Genomic DNA, 10,621 nt, shown 5'->3' with positions numbered 1-10,621 from the left:
AGAAGGCCTAAAAGAGGGGTGTCAAACTCAAGGCCCACGGGGCCAGATCCAGCCCACGGGGTGCTTAGATCTGACCTGCAGGGCAACCCTGGAAACAACCCATTTTCGCTGAGACCTGTGGGCCACCACAGGCGCCCCTGACACAAATGATGTATAGCTGGCCACCCCCACCCCGCCTCCCAAGGTCAAACACAGCGCTGATGCGACCCTCAATGAAATTGAGTTTGGCCTAAAACATACTGCCTCAGCACAACAAAGGGTTCAGTCAACATATAAAATAGCCACTAATTGTCAAATACATTTTATGAATTTATCTACTACTATTTCAAAGTTAACTAAGCCAATACTTGATACATCTTACAGCTGTTAGTTTGATACATTACGGATTGAATGGAAAATTCTTTTCTTCCAACTGTCCTAAATTTGCTATTCAGTTCTGGCTTGAAATGTTTTTGGCACACCAGTGTTGGAAACATAATAAAATAAATGAGAGATGATGTAATTGGTATAGGGTGTAGTGGTATAGGGTTTCCTGCCTAGGCAGTGGGTTGGACTAGAAGACCTCCAAGGTCCCTTCCAACTCTGCTATTCTATTCTATTCTATCTGATTGAAAATTTAAAAGGACTTTTACACTGTATTTGGCAGCTAAGAAGGAAGTCAAATAACTTCACTGTTATATGTTAGGTGTAGGTCATACACATCTTTAAAAGTAAAGTTTAAACAAGGAAATTGGCTAAATATCTCACATGCCCGTGGTGATGTCATGACTACTTTGTCACCTTTCTATTTGGGCAAGATTTTTTTTTAAAATTAAACCATTGTCCTCCTGCCCCTCTTCCAGGGATGTTTCTTGGATTGCAGTACCCAGTTGATTCTTGGGTGACAGAAAATGTTGGACTAAATCGGCTGTTGGTCTGATCTTAAGGATCTTAATCTTTAGAAAGTGTGATTCCTGGTCACAAGAATGAATTCACCACTGAGCTGTAGCATGTTGTTTTTATAAAGAGAGGATAAAAATGTTCACTTATGAGTGGGAGATTTCTATAGGGGGAAAAACCAAATATAAAGTGCTAAGACACCAGTGACCAGAGACTGTTTGCTTATCTCCTCCTCGTGCCCCACTCCATTACCACCCTCACATTAGATGAAGCACCTAGAAAAATGCAAGACATGGTGGCAGAATTTGTGCAGCAAGATAAATAAGGGGTGATAAAGACATAGCAGATACATTTATGCAACATAGTAAGCTTGGAACTTTCACATATATTAACTTAGGTGTGTAATTCTAATATATCAGAAAATTATTAGGTTGGGAGAAGCTGTATTAAGGTGTTATAATTGGTCATTATTTTCAAATGCAGTAATGGGCTGAAAACTGACCACTGCACTAAGGGAAAATATATATGTCCATAAAAATAAGATAGATCAGCTCTTAAGCTAGGTCTTAGCAATAAATTACTGGGTCTAATTTCACAATGTGCTCTACATGGGGCTGCCCTTGAAGAGTATTCGGCGACTTCAGCTAGTCCAGAATGCGGCCGCGCGAGCGATTGTGGGTGCACCTCGGTTCACCCACATAACACCTATCCTCCGCGAGCTGCACTGGCTACCTGTCGATCTCCGGATACGCTTCAAGGTGCTACTTGCCACCCATAAAGCCCTCCATGGTAGTGGATCTGGGTACTTGAGAGACCGCCTACTGCCGATTACCTCCACGCGACCTATCAGATCTCACCGATTAGGCCTCCTCCGAGTTCCATCTGCTGGCCAGTGCCGACTGGCGACCACGCGGAGGAGAGCCTTCTCGGTAGCAGCTCCGACCCTATGGAACGATCTCCCCGTGGAGATTCGTACCCTCACCACCCTCCAGACCTTCCGCATAGCACTTAAAACCTGGCTATCCCGTCAGGCCTGGGACTAAGATTGTAACCCGCCCGAATGGTATGAATGTTGTGTTCTTAAAATTGTATTGTTCTATATGTCCAAAGTTTGTTTCTCCCCCTTCCCTTTTTAAGTTGTAAGCCGCCCTGAGTCCCCCCAGGGAAAAGGGCGGCATATAAATTTAATAAAATACAAATACAAAATACAAGAGGGATTTGCCCCCATGTAAACTGGGGAGCTGACATGGAAAGCTTAATTGGTACAACCTGAGATGGACTTGTGTAAGAAAGGGCTGCTAATTCAGCTCCAATCTCAAAGGAGTATTCCTGGACTGCACAAGGAGCAAGTCCAACATATTCCAGCAGTGGACAGTGCCTTTGAAATAGACAACCAGCTTTTTAAAAAAAGATGAATTAATACTCTATTGTTGTGTGCACATCTGGCCAGCAGGAGGAGATGAAGTCTATGGTTTGTGGAAGTTATTCTGAATGTAAGCAGCTGTTGCTGCTGCTGCATCTGATTTTCCTCTCCCCAAAAACCGGGCTGGTTTCTCCTAGCCTGTCCATGAGACAATCAACTTTCTAATCTCCTTTAAAGCCTAGTGGGAATCAGATGGTGCTGCATGGAAGATAGGATCTGCCTAGTGAGATCAGAGGGATGTTATCTGCCATCTTCAAAGATGCTTTGAACTTAGCATTGCTTTTCCAGTTTCAAGTCCACTTTCTGCAGGCTAAAGAACAGGGGCTGCCTATAATCACAGCTTTGTTTAATTGCCTTTGATTCCATTCTCAATAGTTTAGTAACTATTTGAAGTTACAACAGCAGCACCCCCCCCAAAAAAAAGTATTCACAACCTCACATTTATAACCCTCATGACATCCCCACAGTCGTGTGTTCAAAATTAAAGGCACTCAGCAGCTAGCACATATTTATAATGGTTTCAGGGTCATATGCTCATCATTTGTGACCTTCCCAACTGGCTTCCAACAAGCTAAGTCAATGGGGGAATCCAGATTCAATCAACCATGTGATTCAACCTAGAACTAAGGAGAAATTTCCTGGCAGAACAATTAATCAGTGAAACAACTTGCCTCCAGAAGCTGTAAAACAAATGCTCCAACACTAGAAGTTTTTAACAAGAGATTGGGCAGCCACTTGTCTGAAATGCTATAGGCCCCACTATAGAGTTTCCTGCTTGAGCAGGGGGTTGGATTAGAAGACCTTCCAACTCTGTTATTCTGTATTCTGATTCACTTAACATCTACAGCAGGGCTGTCAAACTTGTGACCAGCATGCGCCCCCACCCAGTTTAGCAAAGGGGGGGGGAGTCCCAATATATCATGTGATGCTGCCATGCCAATGCGAGTTTGACACCCTGATCTACAGTGATTTTGTTAATAACAATGGCAGATAAGTTGTATAATCAGGTGCAACTCACTTAACAACAAATTGCATAGCAATAGAAATCCTAGTCCCAGTTGTGGTTATAAGTGGAGGATTACCTGTATCTACAGAAACAACATTCAAACTCTCTTGCACTGAGCTTTCCTTCCCACCCTCACTAAGTAAGACTGTTTGGTTTCTGTCTGCCTGTCTGTCTCCAGATGTCCACTATTTTTATAATGGTCAGATGTGCTATCTTGTTTTTCACTAGTTGTGTGGGAATTAATTCTGACATTTTTAGGTAACAGGTGACAAACCTTAACAGCGTTTCCACACCTCAAGCCGGTCTTTGGGCAATGCTGGAATAAGGAGGGTAATAAAGGATTTTAACACAGTACGGGATGACTTAAGGCTATCTCATTTATGGGATGAAAACAAGATGGGTGCAAAGCAGGAAAAATCAGGGCCTGCTTCCCTGTGATTTAAAATAACTAGGAAAAGGTACTCAATTTCAGCAAAATATTTGATAAAATGCCCCATAAGGTTCTGTTTGGTAAGCTAGTTATGTGTAAGGTGAGTGGCATGACAAGCATCACAGCTGATTTGAGAATCCTATTCAGTGAGCGCTAATTAATGGTTTCTCATCAAACTAGAGTGCTAGAAGGTTAAGGCTAAATTTCTGTAGTCTTCAATGTTGTCATTTATTGACTTGAAGAAACAGCAGAAATACTAATCGGTTCTGCAGACAACACAAAATGGGGAAGGAAAACTAGTATTTTAGAAGACAGAAATAAAATTCAAGTCAATCAATGTGCAAGAGAAATGGGCGGAGCATAACAAAATGAAATTTAACCGCGTGAAATGCAAAGTTCATCACCTTTAGGAAAGAAAAATGAAAGGCACAGATACAGAATCAGTAGTGATGGCTTTGGCTTTGGTAATGGTAGAAAAAAACTTGCAATTATTGGTGGCAAACTGCAGGTGAGTCAGTGATGTGATGTGGCTTCAAAAAATTCACTGCAGTTTTATACTATCAGAAGTAGCATAATTTCCAAACCATGGGAAGTAACGGTGCCACTTCACTCTGCCTTGGTTCAACCCACCTGGAGAATTGCGCTCAGTTTTTAATATCTCACGAAGACTTCGAATGATGTGAGAGCATGAACGGATTTCCTGAAAAATTGCAGACTACGGGAACCATTAGCATTACTCAGGTGACCCTGAGGACACCGATAAACATCCAAGTGTTTCAATAACCTTCAGAAAGGATGCAAATGACCAGCTCTCTGCAAGGATTTTTTTCGCACTATAAGACGCAACTGACTATAAGATGCACCTAGCTTTAGAGGAGGAAAACAAGAAAAAAAACATTAGGTGGAGCCTGAGAGGCCCACCTAATAAGTGTCCCCTCATGTTCCAGCTCCTCCTATTGTCTCCTGCACTGCAGAAACGAGACAGAAGAGGCGGGCAATGACAAAAACAGAAGAGGTGGGGTTCAGCTTTGTAAAAGGACCCTGCCACCGCAGCCCGGCTGCTATTCACCAAAGGACTGGCACCATTTCCATCCACTTTTTGGGCGGGGTGGGGAGGGAGAAGGAGTGCATCTTATGGCGTGAAAAATACGGTAAATCCTTCCATTCCCCACCATCCAGTCAAAGCTGAAAAAGCGTCTTGGATGAGAAGCGAAACATTTTCAGAGAAACAAAAAACAAAAAATCCAGTTGCCTCCTGAAAAAGCACCATTGGGATCCCACTAAGACATATTCATAGAAGAGCAATAACAATTACTGGGGGTGGAAAATAAAGGTATCGAAGGGAAACTTGAGGAAGTGGGAATGTTTAGTCTTGAAAAGACTGAGATGAGTCATATTAATACTCTTCAAAAACTTTAAATACTTGAAAGCACACAGAACAATAGAATAGAGTAGAGTAGAGTAGAGTAGAATAGAATAGAATAGAATAACAGAGTTGAAAGGGACCTTGGAGGTCTTCTAGTTCAACCCCCTGCCCAGGCAGGAAACCCTACACCACTTCAGACAAATGGTTATCCAACATCTTCTTTAAAACTGCCAGTGTTGTAGCATTCATAACCTCTGGAGACAAGTTATTCCACTGATTAATTGTTCTAACTGTCAGGAAATTTCTCCTTAGTTCTAGGTTGCTTCTTTCATTGCTTCTTGTTCTGCCCTCAGGTGCTTTGGAGAATAGTTTGACTCCCTTTTCTTTGTGGCAGCCCCTGAGATATTGGAACACTGCTATCATGTCTCCCCTAGTCCTTCTTTTCATTAAACATACTCAGTACCTGCAATTGTTTGTCATATGTTTTAGCCTCCAGTCCCCCAATCATCTTTGTTGTTCTTCTCTGCACTTTCTAGAGTCTCCACATCTTTTCTACTTCATGGCGACCAAAACTGAATGCAATATAAGTATGGGCTTACCAAGGCATTATAAAGTGGTATTAACAAATAGGCCAAGAACCTTTTTTCTAATATGCAGGAGAGAGAATATAGATACTCATTTAGTGACCATAATCAAGACTGACAACTTGGTCATTAAGCAAAGTAATCACCCAGTGAAACCACATCTGTACTTACAATCTTACTTCAGGTTTCCTTTGTTTTATAAACCTGTGAAGACTCTAAAAGCCAAGAATTGGCAGTAAAGTGACTTTTTCATCATCGTGGGAACTGCAAAGTTACTGAATGAGGTAGCCATTAAACAAGGACCACCTGTAATGGATTTAAAAGAAAGGAAAGCAGATCCCAATTCAATATGGGGGGGGGATCAAAAGAGCAGTTCAACACTGTGTTCATTTATAGACATATGGATTCTCCTTCATTGGGAAGGTGAAATAGATGCTTTAAAGGAAGTCGGAGTTATTAACCAAATTGTTTCCTTGCAGCTCTATGATTCTATCCTACTATGACTTCCTCCTTTGGCTACCATACTGTTTCTGTTAAATTATGGTGGTTATAAATACTTCTTTATTTGTAGAGGGGGGGAAATGTCAATCATCCATGTTATCTGCCTTCGTGGGTGGGTGCACACACACATAGATACAGACACACTTTTCATGGGATAGACAATACTGATTGTTGCATGAAAAAGAAACTGAAAGAGTAGAGAACCAAGGAAATGGACTCTCTATTTAATTAATTAGGCGTCTCAACTGGCTACAGAAAAAACCACCCTTTGTTACATTTTGTGGCAATCATTCCCATCATAATCTGTAAAAAGTTGCTTGGGAACTGGCTATTTGGTTTTTGTATTAGACCTGGAGGGATCAAGCTTGCCCACCCTTTTTCAACAACAACAAAACAGAGGCTTAGGGAAAATGAATTTATAAATCAGTATGTCATTTGCATGCCCATCAGCAGCTGCTCCCAGAATATATTAACACCATCAGCAACCAAGCACGGAAAATTGGCTGCCTGTCCACTAGTGACTCACAGTTCAATCCAGCTGCAGGATAATCTCTAATGCAAGAGGACTCATCTCACAAGCATTCATGCAGGGGAAAGAAGAGAGAGAAAGAGACAGAGAAAGAGAGAGGGGGGAGGAGGAGGGCAGGAAGGAAGGAAAGGAAAGGAAGAGAAAGAGAGAGAAACAAAGAGAGAAAGAAAGAAAGAGAGGGAGAGAGAGAAAGAAAGAGAAAGAAAGAAAGAAAGAGAAAGAGAGGAAGGAAGGAAGATTTTGTAGTTTATTTTGCCCTTTACAATATCAGATTTAAGAAATCTGTATTGTTTTTTGCATATATGTATATATCTTGGAATTATGGTAATGCAGCTTCCAAATAGGTAGACAGAAAGATAGATGCATCAAGATTGATAGATAAAAAGATAAAGTTGCTAGATGGATATAAATCCTAGGAAACCAATCCTTAATTAAACATGAGCTCTTTAAAAGCTCTTTTTCACTGCCCTGCCAAAAGAGCATAAAGGAAAAGTAGGATGAGAGATTTAGATGGGTTTAAGTTGCAATTATGCAATTACACAAGGCAATGTTGTTGGGGTAGGGAAGGAGGGGTGGAAGAACAGGGTACAGAAAGGCAAATGCTATCAGTGGGAATTAAGCAATTATGGCCTTGTAAGGGAGACCCTCAATCTCCTAGATCTCAACATTGAATTAATATTTTTTCACTTAGGGACGCAAATCTAATAACTTAGAATGGCAGAAGAATTATTTTAGCCCCTGTCCCCCAAACTCAACATAATGCTTCCTCCTCCTTCCTGACCTCTGACGTGTTGGCTTTAGTAGATGAAACACAATGAGGCTGGAATGGATGGATTTTGTGGGAATATATTCTGTGAATGAGAGTCAAACTAACTTCCACAGAAATTGCATACTTTTAGGCAGTGAAGCCCTGAAAAATCTGGCCCAGAGGTGGTATTCAGTTGGTTCTCTCTGGTTCAGGTGAACCGGTAGCGGCGGCTGTGGGAGGCTCCGCCCATCCGCCCTGATGGAATGCATGAGTGCGCTCACATTTGTGAACCTCTAGGGAAGGTATGAGGCACGGTGGCTCAGTGACTGTGAACTTGACGATCAGAAAGGTTTGGTAGTTTGGCGGTCCGAATCCCTAGAGCAGTGTAATGGAGTGAGCTCCCATTACTTGTCCCAGCTTCTGCCAACCTAGCAGTTCAAAAGCATGTAAAAATGCAAGTAGAAAAATAGGAACCATCTTTGGTGGGAAGACAACAGCGTTCCATGCGCCTTCGGCATTCAGTCATGCCGGCCACATGACCACGGAGACACCTTCAGATAGCGCTGGTCCTTCGGTTTTGAAATGGAGATGAGCACTACCCCCTAGAGTCAGGAACGAGGGGAACCTTTACCTTTACCTTAGGGAAGGTAAGTGAATCCCACCTCTGATCCGACCCTATATATATTTCTTCACTCTCAAAAGCTGTAATGCTGACATGGTCCTGTTGTTCCAAACAGAAAACAGGTCTATTTATTTTGTGAACATTGGAGGGTGGCCATATGTCTTTCTTTGTGGCATAACTGAGAATGCTGGGATATGTTGTTCAGTAACATTTAGAAAAGTACAGCTTCTTTGGGGTCAGATATCAGCATGATGTTAGGCACAAAACCTGGAACTATATTAATGGGCGAAGAAAGTTCAAACTCATGGAAAGTCATTGACAATGCACTTAGCTTGGTACTCATTTTCTGAGTTCATAACATAGTCAACTAACCAAAAGATTAATTCGTACAACTCTTGAAGTTGCCGAAGAGCCGAGGTGGCGCAGTGGTTAGAGTGCAGCACTGCAGGCTACTTCAGCTGACTGCAGTTCTGCAGTTCAGCTGTTCAAATCTCACCGGCTCAAGGTTGACTCAGCCTTCCATCCTTCCGAGGTGGGTAAAAATGAGGACCTGGATTGTTGTTGGGGGCAATATGCTGACTCTGTAAACCGCTTAGAGAGGGCTGAAAGCCCTATGAAGCGGTATATAAATCTAACTGCTATTGCTATTGCTAAGTTAAAATTAGCTTTGTGGAAATGCTATTGTTGGAATAAAAATCCAGCGTCTTTCTCTCAATCTGGGAGAAAAATGCTGTAAATAAAATGGAGGCTGGCTACAAGGAAAAAAGGTCCTGTTTATTTGTTTTTCAGAAATTTTTCAGTGACAGCAGCATGTTTCTGGGGTGGCTGACCAATTGCCTGGTTGAGTGGGTGGATTTTGATAAGGTTCTTGGGTTAGGTGATTGAGATGCTCCAGGGGGTTGCGCAATGTAGTGAGCCTTGTGTCTTTTACTATTCCAATGATGGTGGGTTAATCCTATTATGTCCAAAAGCTCACGGCCTGTCCTTAGAATTTCGGTGGGGGAAAGTAAATCCTTCTGTGGTTGCTGTGGCTGAAGGTGTTTTGTTGATGAATAGGAGAGCCTGGTTTTCTTAATAGGTACAAAATATCCACCTCTAAAGGTTTCAGGCTTCTGCTTGAGGCTATGGCGGGAAGATTTCTGCCTTTGATAAGATTTTTTTCTCCTTTGGGAAAATATAACATTCTACCTCTTTTAATATTCCTCAAAATATTTCATCCTTTAGGAGGGAGAGCTTCCCATATTATTATCATTGAATCCTTAATTGACTTGGTTGCCAGCACTGAATAGCTTTGTACCAATCAATAACTCTCAGCCCTAACTTATTTTTGATTCTTTAGCTTTATATCCCACCATTCATGCTCTATGGGATCTCAAGATAGAGGTAGAGAAGTCTCCCTCCTCCTATTTTCTCTCCCAAGACAACAAAAATCTCCCAAGATAGGTTGGTCTGAAGGTTCTGAGAGAGAATGAGCAGAACCTTTTACTTCTGGTCCAACCCATATACCCATAGGTTCCCTTATAACACTTCTTCTAAGATGGTGGTTGTGAGGAAACAATGGAAGAAAGAAATTCTGCGTATGTCACCTTGAGCTTCTAGAAAAAAATGCAAATCTAACAAATCACTTTTTTAAAAAAGCATGGCATAACCTTGTTCCAGCATAGAAGTAGAGATTAGAAATGGGTTGTCCCAACATTTTTATCTCCCTTCTAGCAATAGCAATAGCAGTTAGACTTATATACCGCTTCATAGGGCTTTCAGCCCTCTCTTAGCGGTTTACAGAGTCAGCATATTGCCCCCAACAACAATCCGGGTCCTCATTTTACCCACCTCGGAAGGATGGAAGGCTGAGTCAACCCTGAGCCAGTGAGATTTGAACAGCCGAACTGCAGAACTGCAGTCAGCTGAAGTAGCCTGCAGTGCTGCATTTAACCACTGCGCCACCTCGGCTCCTCTGTCTCACCAAAGGTAGATGGTGAGGTGAAAGCAGATACCCCCAGGTGTTTTATTCCCTCCTTGCAATAAAATACAAATTGCTTCAATTACAACACCCTTCCACCTCCCAGATCTCAAAATCAGTCTATTACTGTAGAAAGTTCTTCCCTTTAAGCATTGGGAGGAAATGGACTATATCAGTGATGTCACTGCATGCCAAAAGCGTGTGACAGCGTGTACATGTGTACATGAACCCCTAATGCAATGCACACACAGCCCTCCTGCCCCCCTCCCTGCACATGCGTGGGAGAGACACAAAAACCAGCTGGCCGGTGGGAGACACATGTGCATATGCAGAGGAGCTGAGCTGGAGCGACGGCTTGCGTGCCCGCAGAGAGGGCTCTTCATGCCACCTGTGGCATGCGGGCCATGGGTTTGCCATCGTGGGACTAGATTATTAACTACCAGGCTAAGTCATCCTTTACAGTCAAACATATAGAAGGTACTAGAAAGGCCATTGCATCCTCTAGGGACCATCTTGGCTAGATGAGGCGGATGACTTCAGAGGATCTCTTCCTTCTGAAGTGGCTGCTTTCCA

Source organism: Thamnophis sirtalis, unplaced genomic scaffold (genome assembly GCF_051295495.1).
Source record: "Thamnophis sirtalis isolate CommonGarterSnake01/CBP01778 unplaced genomic scaffold, rThaSir2_p1.2 scaffold_6, whole genome shotgun sequence".
Taxonomy (NCBI): Eukaryota; Metazoa; Chordata; class Lepidosauria; order Squamata; family Natricidae; genus Thamnophis; species Thamnophis sirtalis.
Note: the sequence above shows the minus strand (reverse complement) of the source record.